This window comes from Oncorhynchus mykiss, chromosome 22 (genome assembly GCF_057628025.1).
Source record: "Oncorhynchus mykiss isolate SJ-2025 chromosome 22, ASM5762802v1, whole genome shotgun sequence".
Lineage (NCBI taxonomy): Eukaryota > Metazoa > Chordata > Actinopteri > Salmoniformes > Salmonidae > Oncorhynchus > Oncorhynchus mykiss.
In genome coordinates, this window is record NC_143043.1 from 31236881 (window position 1) to 31253546 (window position 16666).

The 16666-nt window shown below is 41.6% G+C and overlaps 1 protein-coding gene across 2 annotated transcripts in view; it reads right to left on the reverse strand.

Moving 5' to 3' along the window:
• The window catches only part of LOC110501638 (vang-like protein 1), a 60520-nt gene extending 45230 nt beyond the window's left edge, over positions 1-15290 (reverse strand). For both annotated transcript variants that reach the window (XM_021579339.3, XM_021579338.3), the window contains exon 1: positions 14868-15290. The gene's annotated coding sequence lies outside the window, so the exon portion shown is untranslated. The remainder of the gene's footprint in view (positions 1-14867) is intronic.
• Between the last annotated feature and the right edge of the window lie 1376 nt (positions 15291-16666).

A 16666-nucleotide genomic window follows, 5' to 3' on the forward strand; every position in this document is an offset into this window, starting at 1 on the left:
CTAACCAACAACTGTAACCAGGTATTTGAGAGACAAGTACTCATTGTGCACCTTTATTTATATTTATGTATGGCCTCACGAGTGGCGCAGCTATCTAAGACACTAATACAGACCCGGGTTCAATCCTAGGCTGTGTCACAGCCAGCCGTGCTCGGGAGACCCATGAGGCGGCACACTATTAGCCCAGCGTCGTCCGGGTGTAGAGCAGGGTTTGGTCGGCCGGGATTTCCTTGTCCCATCGCACTCTAGCGACTCCTTGTGTTGGGCCGGGCGCCTGCAAGCTGATTTCGGTCGCCAGTTTCCTCCGACACATTGGTGCGGTTAGCTTCCGGGTTAAGTGAGCAGGGTCAAGAAGCAGTGCGGTTTGGCAGAGTCCTGTTTCGGAGGATGCATGGCTCTCGACCTTCACCTCTCCTGAGTCCGTAGGGGAGTTGCAGCGATGGGACAAGACTAACTACCAATTGGATATCACAAAATTGGGGAGAAAAAGGAGTAAAAAGTACCAAAAAATATGAATAAATAATAAAGCAAAAAAATGAAAATATATACTTGATTTATGTATTAAATATATATGGTCGACTAAATATAGTTGCAGTTAAAATCTATAGTTGTGCACGCGTCAGTTTTGTTGCCAAACAACCAGTCCGTCTTTTCTGCTCACTGATTGGACATTGCATACAGGCAGTTGCTTGAAATAGGGTTGAATTCCATCTTGTGCGATGACATGCAACTAGGTTGCAGGCAAGTTTTGGGGGGTGACACGGAGCAACATAGATTGCGTCCAGATTGCCTCTCTGACAACGTCACACGAAGCAAAGAGAGAAAGAGCAGAGGAAGGCACATTGAGTGTAATGAATCATAGGCTTAAGAGTACCTTCTCATATTCATCATTCTCACATCATCCCCTTTCTCTCTCTCACACACACACACCACAAATATGAGGCTTTAACCCCTGGAGTGCTGATGTCCCCACGTGTGTATGTGCAGTGGTATGTGCGGCAGCCCTCTCCCTCGGAGCAGTCATCCGAGTTGTAAACATAGAGACATAGCCAACCAGGTCATGTGGAAAATCACAGCCTATGGGCAAGACAAACTATCAGTTACAAACCAACACATTAAACACTGAACATGAATACAGCCTACTGAAATAACAATGTGTGTGACAACTGCCGGGGGGAGGACTGGTCTAACTGGAGGTGTCATAAAACAAATTCACCCCACTACCCAACATAAAACACTTTTTTTTTTACCCCTTATACGGTTATAAAAAAACAAAAAAAACAGGCAAACCCTTCCCCTCATAGAATAAAAAAAGATAACCACCACAAATAACAATAACTGTAGCAACCCTGTCTGTATAAATGTGGATGTTGACTTGACCACTTCAGCATGGTTTTGTGGCACAAAGGGCATGGTTTTGTGCCACAAAGGGCTACGGGCCAGGAGGTTGAGGGTTCGCCGACCACAACAGACTAGCTCACTCACAAATCAGAGCCAGTTGCAGACAATGATCACCTAGGGAAATCACATTTTGATGTCATATTTATAATTATATAAAATACATGCCATTATTTCCCCCTAACAGGTTTATGTGCCAATGCACCACACACAACCAATAAGCAATGCATTACCGCATACCGATTATCCACTTCAAGCACTTTCATCATGGTTTGAGTTTTCAACATCACAATCCAATAGAGTATGTCAATCTCGACAAACAGAAAATACATCCACTCCCTACTCAGTATCAAAGGCTTGGCAATCTCCCGAAGGTCATTAACCTTTTTGGTGTTTTGTAACAGATGTCTCTTTCCATTCATCGAATGGCCGATTTTTGACATTTTGTTGTGTTAGGGACGACCATCTACACACAATACCCCATAATTAAAGTCAAAACATGTTTTTAGAAATGTTTGAAAATGTATTGAAAATGAAATACAGATATCTAATTTTACATAAGTATTCACACCCCTGACTCAATACTTTATACTTTGTAGAAGAACCTTTGGCAGCGATTACAGCCGTCTTTCTGGGCAAGTCTAAGAGCATTCCACACCTGGATTATGCAACATTTTCCCATTATTCCAAATTATTTAAGCTCGGTCAAAGTGGTTGTTGATCATTCCTAGACAACAATTTTCAGGTCTTGCCATAGATTTTCAAGAAGATTCAAGTCAAAACTGTAACTCGGCCACTCAGGAACATTCACAGTCTCCTTGGTAAGAAACTACAGTGTAGATTTGGCCTTGTGTTTTAGTCCTGCTGAAAGGTGAATTCATCTCCCAGTGTCTGGTGGAAAGCCGATTGAAACAGGTTTTGAGCGTTCAGCAGCCAACAAGTGCTCAGCATGTGGGAACTCCTTCAAGACTGTTGGAAAAGCCTTCCAGGTGAAGCTGGTTCAGGGAATGCCAAGTGTGTGCAAAGCTGTCATCAAGGCAAACTTTGAAGAATTTCTTTAACACTTTTTTGGTTATTACATGATTCCATAGTTTTGATGTCTTCACTACTAATCTAGAAAATAGTAAAAATAAAGAAAAACCCTGGAATGAGTAGGTGTGTCCAAACTTTTGACTGGTACTGTATACTAAATAATATATGTGTGTGAAATTCACTGATTTAGAATGGACCATTATCATGGGAAAAATACATATCATCTATGCACTTAGCGAATGGAGGACAGGTTTCCCGTGGTTCATTTTCATGCCAGCCAAGTAAGCTATACTTCTGTTTTAAAGATAAACAATGTGATTAATATTAGGAAAGTTGAGAAATAAATATAGTAGGCATAGCCTCCTCTTTTTAGTAGAGGCCATCACTGTTTTTTCAACTATTGCATAGCCTATAGAAATATTGCGCAACATGAGCCCTCATGAAGTGTTTGATTCGATTTTCGATTACATTTGCATTGATGTCAAAGTGATTAGAGGGACAATAGCGTGCCGAGTACCAGGTAGGTAGCAAGTTGTGTAGGCAACTAATGACCAACAGCAGCATCAGAGCTTGGAGAAGCTTAATTCATTTGTGGAATTTGACTGCCTTCATGACTCGTGACCGCCGGAGTGGCGGTAATACGGTCACGCAACAGCCCTAATAGTGACTGGTTGTGTTTATGTTTATAAGGTAATACATTTAAACTGTATTGATGTGTTACATAAAGGAGTCAGAATGCACGTGAAGTTTTCCTGAATAATTGGGCCTGCTGGGAGCATAGGCCTATATGGTTACACTATATAGGACACCTTGGGAGAATGATGATCGGCAACAGATCGGCACAAAAGTACCAGAAGTAAAAATACTGCCAAACTGTCCTGTGTCTTTCTAGACCTTATAATCTGTCGAGAGTAGACCCACAACTGAAATAGAATGAAACATTCAAATAACGGGGCTTTTGCGCCAGTATTCAAATGACATTTCACTGCCGTTTACAGCCTAGAGTAGAATTGTACTCTATTATGATCACTAGAAAACAAATGAACTGTATAACTTATTTGAATATTTTTTTAAGGGAGACAAATCCAGCAAAAAAAATCTAAATATCATAATAAAACAATAAAAAAGTTGTACTCCTTGTAATAATACTAAGCAACCTTTGTACAACACCTAGCGACCTCACCTAGCGACCTCACCTAGCGACCTCACCTAGCGACCTCACCTAGAGATTTTAGCCTTTTGCTATTGTAGTGAACGGTGGGGCAGTGAATACAACTCGTTTCGCTGGTGTGAAAGACAAATACCCTACGCATTGTTGCAATAGAGTTAACTCACTGTAACGTCTCTCATATAGCGAGGCTTGCTACACCGCCCTCTCCGTACGTGAAGGCATGTCCCTGTCCTTCATCTCCCTAACACATCAGAGCTGTGCCCTCCAATGGCTGAATGTCCCCTATCCCACTTCTGACACCAATGTAGCAAATGGCAGGACAAGGAAGTGAAACTGGGTCACTGGCGTGAAAGGCAAACACACTATGCATTGTGCAAATAGGGTTAACACACTTGGTAGGAATAGTATCATTACATTTTGGTCATCTAGCAGACGCACTTATCCAGAGCGACTTACAGGAACAATATTAGGGTTAACTGCCTTGCTCAAGGGCAAATCTATAGATTTGTCACCGAGTCGGCTCATGGATTCGAACCAGCGACTTTAGGTTACTGGGCCAACACCCTTAACTGCTAGGCTATCTGCCGCCCTCATCCTGGCTCATATAGCGAGGATTATGATATTATAATGGTTTTGGAATTACAGTCACCAGGATTTGAGTCCCAGTCAGAGTACCTATCTAATCTACTATATTGGTGTCAGGTGTTAGAGAGCGCCATTGAAAACATGTGCCAGCCAAGTTTTAGTCACAGTACATTTGTGTTAGGCTAGCGGTGTTTCAGTAAGGTTTCTGTACTGCACATGTGATGGCAGAGCATGCAAAACAAATGTGCACCCAAGTGAAACAAATCATCATAATATCATTCTGCCAGGTAGGCCTACTTTGCAGTCAACATTTAATTGGGAAGGTTTATGAGGAAAAACTTTGAAAATGACTGTTGTTTCAGCATGCATCAAGGATTTTTAGAGCCGATATGCTTTATAATGTATATAAGAAGTGTTTACTTCAGGTTGATTACTAGCACATAGTGTTGCTATGTCCCATAAATTCAATCCAAATCAACTTAAAGTACCTACAAAATGAGTTGTGCAGCAGAAGGAAGGCTACAGATACATTTTCCCTTTTTCTGTTTGCGATTCACAAATTATTATTTTGATTCCCATGATTCACCGCGGTTTAACTGAACCCCATCTACTACAATGGTGAAGCATACCATTCAATTTGTCAAAAACATTTAAAAAATAATAATAACTAGATTTTGGAACATTGCTGCGGGGACTTGCTTCGATTCAGCAACAAGAGCATTAGTGAGGTCGATCACTGATGTTGGGTGATTAGGCCTGGCTCACAGTCGGCGTTCCAATTCATCCCAAAGGTGTTTGATGGGGTTGAGGTCAGGGCTTTATGCAGGCCAGTCAAGTTCTTCCTCACCAATCTCGACAAACCATTTCTGTATGGACCTCTTTGTGCATGGGGGCATTGTCAGGCTGAAACAAGAAAGGGCCTTCCCCAAACTGTTGATTCTGTGCTTCCAACTTTGAGGCGTCTAGAATGTCATTGAGCTGTCCCAGAACTAAGGGGCCTAGCCCAAACCATGAAAAACAGCCCCAGACCATTATTCCTCCTCCACCAAACTTTACAGTTGCTACTATACATTGGGTCAGGTAGTGTTCTCCTGGCATCCGCCAAACCTAGATTCGTCCGAAGGACGTGATTCATCACTCCAGAGAACGTGCTTCCACTGCTCCAGAGTCCAATGGCGGAAAGCTTTACACCACTCCAGCCGACGCTTTGCATTGCGCATGATAATCTTAAGTTTTTGTGCGGCTGCTCGGCCATGGAAACCCATTTCATGAAGCTCCCGACGAACAGTGATTGTGCTGACGTTGCTTCCAGAGGCAGTTTGGAACTCGGTACTGAGTGTTGCATCTGAGGGCAGAAGATTTGTACGTGCTATGCGCTTAAGCACTCAGTGGTCCAGTTCTGTGAGCTTGTGTGGCCTACCACTTCACGGCTGAGCCGTTGTGGAAACGTCTAGGAGTAACTTCATAGTAACAGCACTTACAGTTGACCAGGGCAGCTCTATCAGGGCAGAAATTTGACGAACTGACTTGTTGAAAAGGTAGCATCCTATGGTGGTGCAACATTGAAAGTCACTGAGCTTCAGGGCTCCTGAGTGGCACAGCAGTCTAAGGCACTGCATCTCAGTCCTAGAGACGTCACTACAAACCCTGATTCGATTCCAGGCTGTATCACAACCGGCCGTGATTGGGAGTCCCATAGGGCGGCGCACAATTGGCCCAGCACATTCTGGTTTAGGGTTTGGCCGGGGTAGGCCGTCATTGTAAATAAGAATTTGTTCTGAACTGACTTGCCTAGTTAAATAAGGGTTAAATAAATTAAACAAAACAAAAAGGCCATTCTACTGCCAACGTTTCACTATGGAGATTGCATGGCTGTGTGCTTGATTTTTTACACCTGTCAGCAACGGGTGTGGCTGAAATAGCCAAATCCACTCATTTGTAGGGGTGTCCACATACATTTGTATGTATTTTGTATTTGCTATAATTACATTTCTGTATGTGGTTATGGTTCAGACATATTCATGAGAGCAGAAAGTGAAATTAATGTAATATAAACACTCATTAGGCTGTTTATCTAGGATTTGCACTGAGACTCAGGGTCAGTTATATTATCCTACATTCCTCCAAGCTTCAAAGTGTTTCCTTTCAAATGGTACCTAGTATATGCATATCCTTGCTTCAGGGTCTGAGCTACAAGCAGTTAGATTTGGGATTTGTCATTTTAGGCAACATTTGAAAAAAAAGTGCCGATCCTAAGAAACGAGAGAGACATTTACAGTGTAAAAGGTCAGTTAGGTCTAGGACTGTGGCGGTCATGACATGTCAGCCAGTGATTAGCAGTTATTTGCTTGACAGTCTCACGGTAACTGATCGTTAATTATCATAAACACATTTAGCATCTCCTGGCTTCCAAACATAGCCTACAAGCCACTGATGCAGACTATTGGATTTATTAGACTTTTTTAAAAATGTAGACGTTCCATAGTCTACACCTTCACAATACATTCATTATGTATTTCAGACAGGTCTAAAGAAACATGATATAAAGAAAATGTCTATTTCAGAAGAACAGAATAGCATACTCCTTGTCCTTATGTTAGGCCCTGATCTGGCTATATCATATGGCTGTGGGCTACATTAGTTCATTTAGCAGACAGGATTTTCTTAGAATTCCATGGCATTATATTTTAGTATGAAGAGTACAATAATTATTGAACATAACTGAATAAAATAGGATGTTTTCTCCAAAAGATTTCTGAGGGAGTGCACACATGCAACTACTCTGTGTTAAGCCGTTAACAAAGAAACAGATCTCCCTATTCCTAATATAATAATTAGAATTCCCTCTCCCAGCTGTGTGTTCCGAAGCACCTCTCACTCAGATAGCTCAATTCTTATCAGCCAATGCCCGTCACGTGATCGAGGCTTTCTCACAGGCTCCAATTTTTTATTTGATTTTTGAATACATTTGCATTGATGTCAGAGTGACAAGAATGCTGAGTACCAGGCAGTTAGCAAGTTTGGTAGGCTAATAATGTCCATCAGCAGCATCAGAGCTTGGAGAAGTCTAATTACCGTGACTAAATGGTCACGTGGAATTTGACTGCCGTCACAACTTGTGACCGCCAGAGTGGCGGTATTACAGTCACCGTAACAGCCATAGTTAGGTCACTCTTTAACCTTTTCCCTACAGATGACTCTCATCTTATGTAATCAGTTACAAGGCCAGGGAATGATGTGATTTATGTGTGTGTGTTTGTGTGGACTTAAAAATGTTTGTGTTTGTATGTGTGTGTATAATATACATATATATATATTTGTACTCATTTGCCCCAGTTGTACATTCAGTTGGCCCATAGACAGGGTAGAGGGGAAGGGAGTGTGATCAGAGAAGCCAACACATTCAGCTGTATGCAGCCTGCCAGCATGGCATCATCTTGTGTGGCACACATTAACCTAGCCTGCATGGATCACTGGTTACCATGGCATCCACACTGTGCCCTCCCTCCCCCACCCCTATTAGCCCCCCTCCCCCTCTGAATGCCCTGCCCTGATGGTGGCAAAGTGCCAGGCATTTAGTGTGTGTTTGTTTGTTTAGCAGTCAAACATATGCCTATACCCACCACCCCATCCTAAACACAAACATATGTACTGTATTCACATGTACAACAAACAAGGTCAATGAAAGACAGAAACACACTTAGTAATAAACAAATAACAAACTCCAAGGTGGATATAGGAACACAGGAGGACATACACATACATGCAAGCACGTGATGAGGTTTAAGTCTGTTGGAAATTAAGTAAAATGGTGACAGAGAATCTTTGCAGGGCTATTTATAGAGAAAGCAATCTGGCCATGGACTATAGATAAGCCTATAACAGCTGTTGACTAACAATACTGCAGTGTACAAACACACACAGGGGGGGGGGGGCTTTGGGCAGTGTGGGGACCGAGAAAGAGTTCACACCATGAAGCCAGACATGTCTGACAGTGTGGGTTAACAGTGAGAGTCAAAATAAAGCCAGAAGCATAGAACATAACCTTTAAAACATATACAGCTCAGGATACATATGGTTAAATGTAATGCATGTAAACTCAGCAAAAAAAGAAAAAACATCCTCTCACTGTCAACTGCGTTTATTTTCAGCAAACTTAACGTGTAAAGATTTGTATGAATATAAGATTCAACAACTGAGACAAATTGAACAAGTTCCACAGACATGTGGCTAACAGAAATTGAATAATGTGTCTCTGAACAAAGGGGGGGGGGGGGGGGGGTCAAAAGTAAGTCAGTATCTGGTGTGGCCACCAGGTGCATTAAGTACTACAGTGCATCTTCTCCTCATGGACTGCACCAGATTTGCCAGTTCTTGCTGTGAGATGTTACCCCACTCTTCCACCAAGGCACCTGCAAGTTCCCAGATATTTCTGGGGGGAATGGCCCTGGCCCTAGCCCTCACCCTCCGAGCCAACAGGTCCCAGATGTGCTCAATGGGATTGAGATCCGGGCTCTTCGCTGGCCATGGCAGAACACTGACATTCCTGTCTTGCAGGAAATCACACACAGAATGAGCAGTATAGCTGGTGGCATTGTCATGCTGGAGGGTCATGTCAGGATGAGCCTGCAGGAAGGGTACCACATGAGGGAGGAGGATGTCTTCCCTGTAACGCACAGCGTTGAGACTGCCTGCAATGACCACAAGCTCAGTTCGATGATGCTGTGACACAGACCATGACGGACCCTCCATCTTCAAATCGATCTCGCTCCAGAGTAAAGGCCTCTGTGTAACGCTCATTCCATCGATGATAAATGCGAATCCGATCATCACCCCTGGTGAGACAAAACCGCGACTCATCAGTGAAGAGCACTTTTTGCCAGTCCTGTCTGGTCCAGTAACGGTGGGTTTGTGCCCATAGGCGACGCTGTTGCCGGTGCTGTCTGGTGAGGACCTGCCTTACAACAGGTCTACAAGCCCTCAGTCCAGCCTTTCTCAGCCTATTGCGGACACCCGCAGGTGTGATGTTCGGATGTACCGATCCTGTGCAGGTGTTGTTACACGTGGTCTGCCACTGCGAGGACGATCAGCTGTCCGTCCTGTTTCCCTGTAGCGCTGTCTTAGGCGTCTCACAGTACGGACATTGAAATGTATTGCCCTGGCCACATCTGCAGTCCTCATGCCTCCTTGCAGCATGCCTAAGGCACGTTCACGCAGATGAGCAGGGACCCTGGGAATTTTCTGTTTGTGTTTTTCAGAGTCAGTAGAAAGGCCTCTTTAGTGTCCTAAGTTTTGCTAACTGTGACCTTAATTTCCTACCGTTTGTAAGCTGTTAGTGTCTTAACGACTGTTCCACAGGTGCATGTTCATTAATTGTTTATGGTTCATTGAACAAGCATGAGAAACAATGTTTAAACCCTTTACAATGAATATCTGTGAAGTTATTTGGATTTTTATGAATTATATTTGAAAGACAGGGTCCTGAAAAAGGGACAATTCTTTTTTTGCTGAATTTGTGTGTGCGTACTAGTGTTCATCCAGTAAGTATTTTCATTGAGCTGGTTAAGATACCATACCACATGACTCATGAATCATCTTACCGGTGTGTTCAAGAACAAACAAAAAAACCTGCATTCACTTTAGATATCATCCAAGGTCAGAAAGCGGGAGGGAGAACATTTGTGACTAAGACATACAAACACACACACAGGTCCTACACATACAGTTGAAGTCGGAGGTTTACATACACCTGAGCCAAATACATTTAAATTAAGTTTTTCACAATTCCTGACATTTATTCCTAGTAAAAATCCCCTCTCTTAGGTCAGTTAGGATCACCACTTATGTTTAAGAATGTGAAATGACAGAATAATAGTAGAGAGAATGATTAATTTCAGCTTTGATATCTTTCATCACATTCCCAGTGGGTCAGAAGTTTACATACACTCAATTAGTATTTGGTAGCATTGCCCATAAATTGTTTAACCTGGGTCAATTGTTTTGGGTAGCTACCCACAATAAGCTGGGTGAATTTTGGCCCATTCCTCCTGACAGAGCAGGTTTGTAGGCCTCCTTCCTCACACACGCTTTTTCAGTTCTGCCCACAAATTCTCTACAGGATTGAGGTCAGGGCATTGTGATGGCCACTCCAATACCTTGACTTTGTTGTCCTTAAGCCATTTTGCCACAACTTTGGAAGTATGCTTGGGGTCATTGTCCATTTGAGACCAAGCTTTAACTTCCTGACTGATGTCTTGAGATGTTGCTTCAATATATCCACATAATTGTCCTGCCTCATGACACCATCTATTTTGTGAAGTGCACCAGTCCCTCCTGCAGCAAAGCACCCCCACAACATGATGCTTCCACCCCCGTGCTTCACAGTTGGGATGGTATTCTTCGGCTTGCAAGCCTCCCCCCTTTTCCTCCAAACATAACAATGGTCATTATGGATAAACAGTTCTATTTTTGTTTCATCAGACCAGAGGACATTTCTCCAAAAAGTACGATAGTTGTCCCCATGTGCAGTTGCAAACTGTAGTCTGGCTTTTTTTTAATGGTGATTTCGGAGCAGTGGCTTCTTCCTTGCTTAGTGGCCTTTCAGGTTATGTCGATATAGGACTGTGGATATAGATACTTTTGTACCTATTTCCTCCAGATTCTTCACATGGTCCTTTGCTGTTGTTCTGGGATAGAGTTACACTTTTCGCACCAAAGTACGTTCATCTCTAGGAGACAGAACGCCTCTCCTTCCTGAGCGGTATGATGGCTGCGTGGTCCCATGGTATTTATACTTGCGTACTATTGTTTGTACAGATGAACCTGGTACCTTCAGGCGTTTGGAAATTGCTCCTAAGTATAAACCAGACTTGTAGAGATCTACAGATTTTTTCTGAGTTCTTGGCTTATTTCTTATGATTTACCCATGATGTCAAGCAAAGAGGAACTGACTTTGAAGGTAGGCCTTGAAATACATCCACAGGTACACCTCCAATTGACTCAAATTATGTCAATTAGCCTATCAGAAGCTTCTAAAGCCATGTTGAAAGGCATATTCAACTTAGTGTATGTAAACTTCTGACCCACTGGAATTGTGATACAGTTCATTATAAGTGAAATAATCTGTCTGTAAACAATGGTTGGAAAAAGTACTTGTGTCATGCACAAAGTAGATGTCCTAACCGACTTGCCAAAACTATAGTTTGTTAACAAGAAATTTGTGGAGTGGTTGAAAAATGAGTTTTAGATGACTCCTAATTGTATGTAAACCTAATTGTTTGTAAACTTCACACACACAAGAGAAGAGAGAGCTGTTAATGGTCACAAACACTCAAAACCTCAAATGTAAAGAGAGAGAAGCGAGCTGACACACTTTTCTGGTACGCAATCCAACCGCCGTGGTTCCAAACCCCTTCATGCGAAATGAAATAGTAGCCCAAGTACAGTGCATCATGATTCAGGATGAGAGAAGGAAGGCTTGTGAGACTTGAGAACTAACACTTGTCTGGTTGAATGGCTGACTAGATGCTTCTTAACAGGTAACAGGCTCAGGACATGCCTTTGCTCACCGCTGTTCTGCCGTTGAGTATGGCAGTTAACCCCCACAACAACTGCTCCCCGTTTAATGCAGCCCCCCGCACCCATCTGATTCAGATTCAGTTAAATTCGGAAGATACATTTTTGTTAAATGACTAGGTATACCCCTTCCCTTCTCTTTCCCCAACTGGTGTAGACTTTACAGTGAAACACTTGCGTAAAAATATAAATATATATTATATATATATATTAGTAACAGTTAAAACATTTAAAATATGCAAGAATGTAGCTATATCCAGGGAGTACCAGTATTAGATCAATGTGCAGAGGTATGAAGTATTTGAGGTAGATATGTACATGAAGGCAGGGTAAAGTGACTAGACATCAGGATAGATAATAATAAGGTATTTGAGGTAGATATGTACATGAAGGCAGGGTAAAGTGACTAGGCATCAGGATAGATAATAATAAGGTATTTGAGGTAGATATGCACATGAAGGCAGGGTAAAGTGACTAGGCATCAGGATAGATAATAATAAGGTATTTGAGGTAGATATGTACATGAAGGCAGGGTAAAGTGACTAGACATCAGGATAGATAATAATAAGGTATTTGAGGTAGATATGTACATGAAGGCAGGGTAAAGTGACTAGGCATCAGGATAGATAATAATAAGGTATTTGAGGTAGATATGCACATGAAGGCAGGGTAAAGTGACTAGGCATCAGGATAGATAATAATAAGGTATTTGAGGTAGATATGTACATGAAGGCAGGGTAAAGTGACTAGACATCAGGATAGATAATAATAAGGTATTTGAGGTAGATATGTACATGAAGGCAGGGTAAAGTGACTAGACATCAGGATAGATAATAATAAGGTATTTGAGGTAGATATGTACATGAAGGCAGGGTAAAGTGACTAGACATCAGGATAGATAATAATAAGGTATTTGAGGTAGATATGTACATGAAGGCAGGGTAAAGTGACTAGACATCAGGATAGATAATAATAAGGTATTTGAGGTAGATATGTACATGAAGGCAGGGTAAAGTGACTAGACATCAGGATAGATAATAATAAGGTATTTGAGGTAGATATGTACATGAAGGCAGGGTAAAGTGACTAGACATCAGGATAGATAATAATAAGGTATTTGAGGTAGATATGTACATGAAGGCAGGGTAAAGTGACTAGACATCAGGATAGATAATAATAAGGTATTTGAGGTAGATATGCACATGAAGGCAGGGTAAAGTGACTAGACATCAGGATAGATAATAATAAAAGTCAAATAAAGAACAGAGTAGCAGCAGCAAATGATGAGTGTAAAAGTGTATGGATGAGAGTGTGTGTGTGTGTTTGTAAAGTGTATGAATGTATGTTTGTGTTGTGTTGGTATGCGTGTGTGTGTGTGGTCTGTATGGGTTTTGTATGGGAGTGTTAATGTAGTGTGTGAGTGTGCATATGGTGTGTATATATAGTCAGGTGATTGTTCTTAAGGTCAGTGCATATAGTTTAGGTACCATTAATTGACTATTTAGCAATCTGGGTATTTAGCAGTATTATGGATTGGGGGTAGAAGCTGTCTCGGATCCTGGGTGTCCGAGAGTGGATGCTCCGGTACCATTTGCTGGACAGTAGCAGAGAGAACAGTCTTTGGCTGGAGTCTTTGGCAATTTTCAAATCAAATCGTGCCTTCCTCCGACACCGGTTGATATAGAGGTCCTGGATGGCAGGGAGCTCAGCCCCAGTGATGCCTCCCAAAAGAACACACAGTGTAGTAGGCTACCTCATCCATGATGAGTGCATGGCAGGTGACAGGCAGCCACAAACTCTCCTGCATTGCCAGTGGGCAATAAGGGTCTAGAAAAATATATGGGCAAGATAAGGTCTCCAGCAACCTTATTCAATAAACTTGTGTGTTTATACCAGTGAGAAGAATGATAGGAAAGGGCAGGTCCCTTCCAGTAGAGGCTGCTGAGGGAAGGATGGCTCATAATAATGGCTTGACTGGCATTTATGGAATGGTATCAAACACGTGGTCATGTGTTTGATACAATTCCATTCCAGCCATAATACTCCGTTTCAGCCATTAGTATGAACCGATCTCTCCTCAGCAGCCTCCTCTGGTCCCTTCAGTATGCAGCATGGCTATACAGGATGGATAAGCATTAGCCAACAACAGTGTAAACCGTGATCATGAACTAGATTCAGCCCGCGGGACGATTTTTCTTGAGCATCGGTCAGGGGGCCGGAACATAAAATAATTTGTAGACTGCAAATTGACCGCAAGAAGCCCAAACATATGTGGTATTTGACAAAACCTCATCATTTTCCAACCTTGCTTACGTTTGAATACGATCACCTGTCTCTCTATTATGCGTGGGAATACTTGATTTGATACAGATATCCAAAATGTAAATCACTTGGATCGGCTTTCCTGGTGTTTTTAGTATTTTATGTCCAACAATAAAAATGTAACAACAACAACAATTGCTCCTCAGACAATTTGGGGGGCTAAATAAAACCACGGGTCGCCAGTTGGGGAACCCTGGTGTAAATAGACCTCCTTCAAAAGGGACTATAGCAGGCTCTTCCATCTGTACAACACTACTACCACCACCAATAGTCAGTAGTGATGAACGGTAAATCTAACCCAATGAACCCGCATCCGACCGATCCACCCACGAGTTCAAATATAATAGACGACTCTTTAGATGTAATGACCACGGAAAGCTATAACACGGGCCGAATATCTGTTGCACCGGGTAGGCTACAGTTTCAGACAGTCACATGCACTGTCTCTGGTTTCGAGTGTTTCATAAATTACATGCCAGCCCCCATGTCACCGAGGAGTCGGCGAATTTCAACGGTTACGCAGTCAGGCCTACATTGTGACAAATAACTGCATGCATGAATGAATGAATGTACGGCGTTACATTGTAGCATGTTACATGAAAAGCAACCATTTATCATAGCAGTGAGAAATAACAACCGCGTCAATGTAAAGTGTACTCAACTCGCGGCAGCGGTACTGAACTTCCGTTGTTGAGCCCCCGAATACCGCTGAATTCCGATGCAAAGCACAAATTAATTGGCAACATGACATCTACAATGCGCACATGCATCGCTAATAACTCACCTTTTTATGTTGGCGACATTCCTTCACTCCGCGTTTTGGCGTGAAAACAAGCTGCTATGTTTACAGCTGGGCACACCTAGGCTGCAAATCCAACTGATCCAGAGGCGGTGTTGCTGCTTCTCCAGCAGATAGCTAGCAGATCCGACCCGCTTGCTTACAACTACACTAGGGTCCAAAGGGCTTGCTTTCAGCTGCACTAAGGTCCAACAGGCTTCCTGTTTAGATCAAGGCGGAGCTGGAGCAAGTAACTGCTCGGAAAACGTACCCAAATGAGGTATGAGAAATGTTTTTTCATTATCCAAACTGAAAAGTTGGAACTACTGCTAGTGTTTTATTTTATTTATTTTATTTTTTTTATTTAACCTTCTTTATGTAGCTAGGCAAGTCAGTTAAGAACACATTTTTATTTACAATGATGGCCTACCAAAAGGCAAAAACCTCCTGCGGGGACGGGGCTGGGATTTATATATATATATATATATATATATATATATATATATATATATATATATATATATATATATATATATATATATATATATATATATATATATATATATATATATATATATATATATATATATACACACACACACACAGTGGGGAGAACAAGTATTTGAAACACTGCCGGTTTTGCAGGTTTTCCTACTTACAAAGCATGTAGAGGTCTGTAATTTTTATCATAGGTACACTTCAACTGTGAGAGACGGAATCTAAAACAAAAATCCAGAAAATCACATTGTATGATTTTTAAGAAATTAATTTGCAAGAACTACAGGAAACGTATAATCTCTGTAATTGCAAACAAAGTATGTATCAAATACTTTTGTCATGCAATAAAATGCAAATTAATTTCTTAAAAATCATACAAATGTCTGACATTTATTTCAGTGCGCAAACGTGGATTGATTTAAAAATAATCTTAAAATTCATCCTAAAACTCACAGGCAGCCAGTGCAGACTTTAAAACCAGTGTAATGTGTGCTTTCTGTCTGGTCTTGTACTGCAGCTTTCTGTATGTTTTGCAGTTGACCAATGGCTTTCTTGGGTAGACCAGACAGGAGATCATTACTGTAGTTAAGCCTGTTTGTAATAAAAGCATGGATGAGCCTCTCTATATCAGCCTGAGAGAGAAATGGCAGCACCTTGGCAATGTTCTTCATGTGGTAAAAAGCTATTTTGGTCACATTCCTAATGTGGGATTCTAAATTGAGTTAAGAATCTAAAATGACACTTAGTTTGTTTACCTACTGTTTTATCATTATTGCCCATGAATTAAAATGTGCGACAAGATTCTTTCTCTGTGCTAACAATAACTACCTCGGTCTTGTCTTGATTTAGCTGGAAGAAGTTGTGAGTCATGCAAGTATTTAAATCAATAACACAGTCTAATAATTTATCTGTGGGGTTAAAATCCTCTGGTGACACAGAAATGTAGTTGTGTATCGTCTGCTGTGCTTTCTGATAACGCTGCCAAGGGGTAACATACAGTGCCTTGCGAAAGTATTCGGCCCCCTTGAACTTTGCGACCTTTTGCCACATTTCAGGCTTCAAACATAAAGATATAAAACTGTATTTTTTTGTGAAGAATCAACAACAAGTGGGACACAATCATGAAGTGGAACGACATTTATTGGATTTTTCAAACTTTTTTAACAAATCAAAAACTGAAAAATTGGGCGTGCAAAATTATTCAGCCCCTTTACTTTCAGTGCAGCAAACTCTCTCCAGAAGTTCAGTGAGGATCTCTGAATGATCCAATGTTGACCTAAATGACTAATGATGATAAATACAATCCA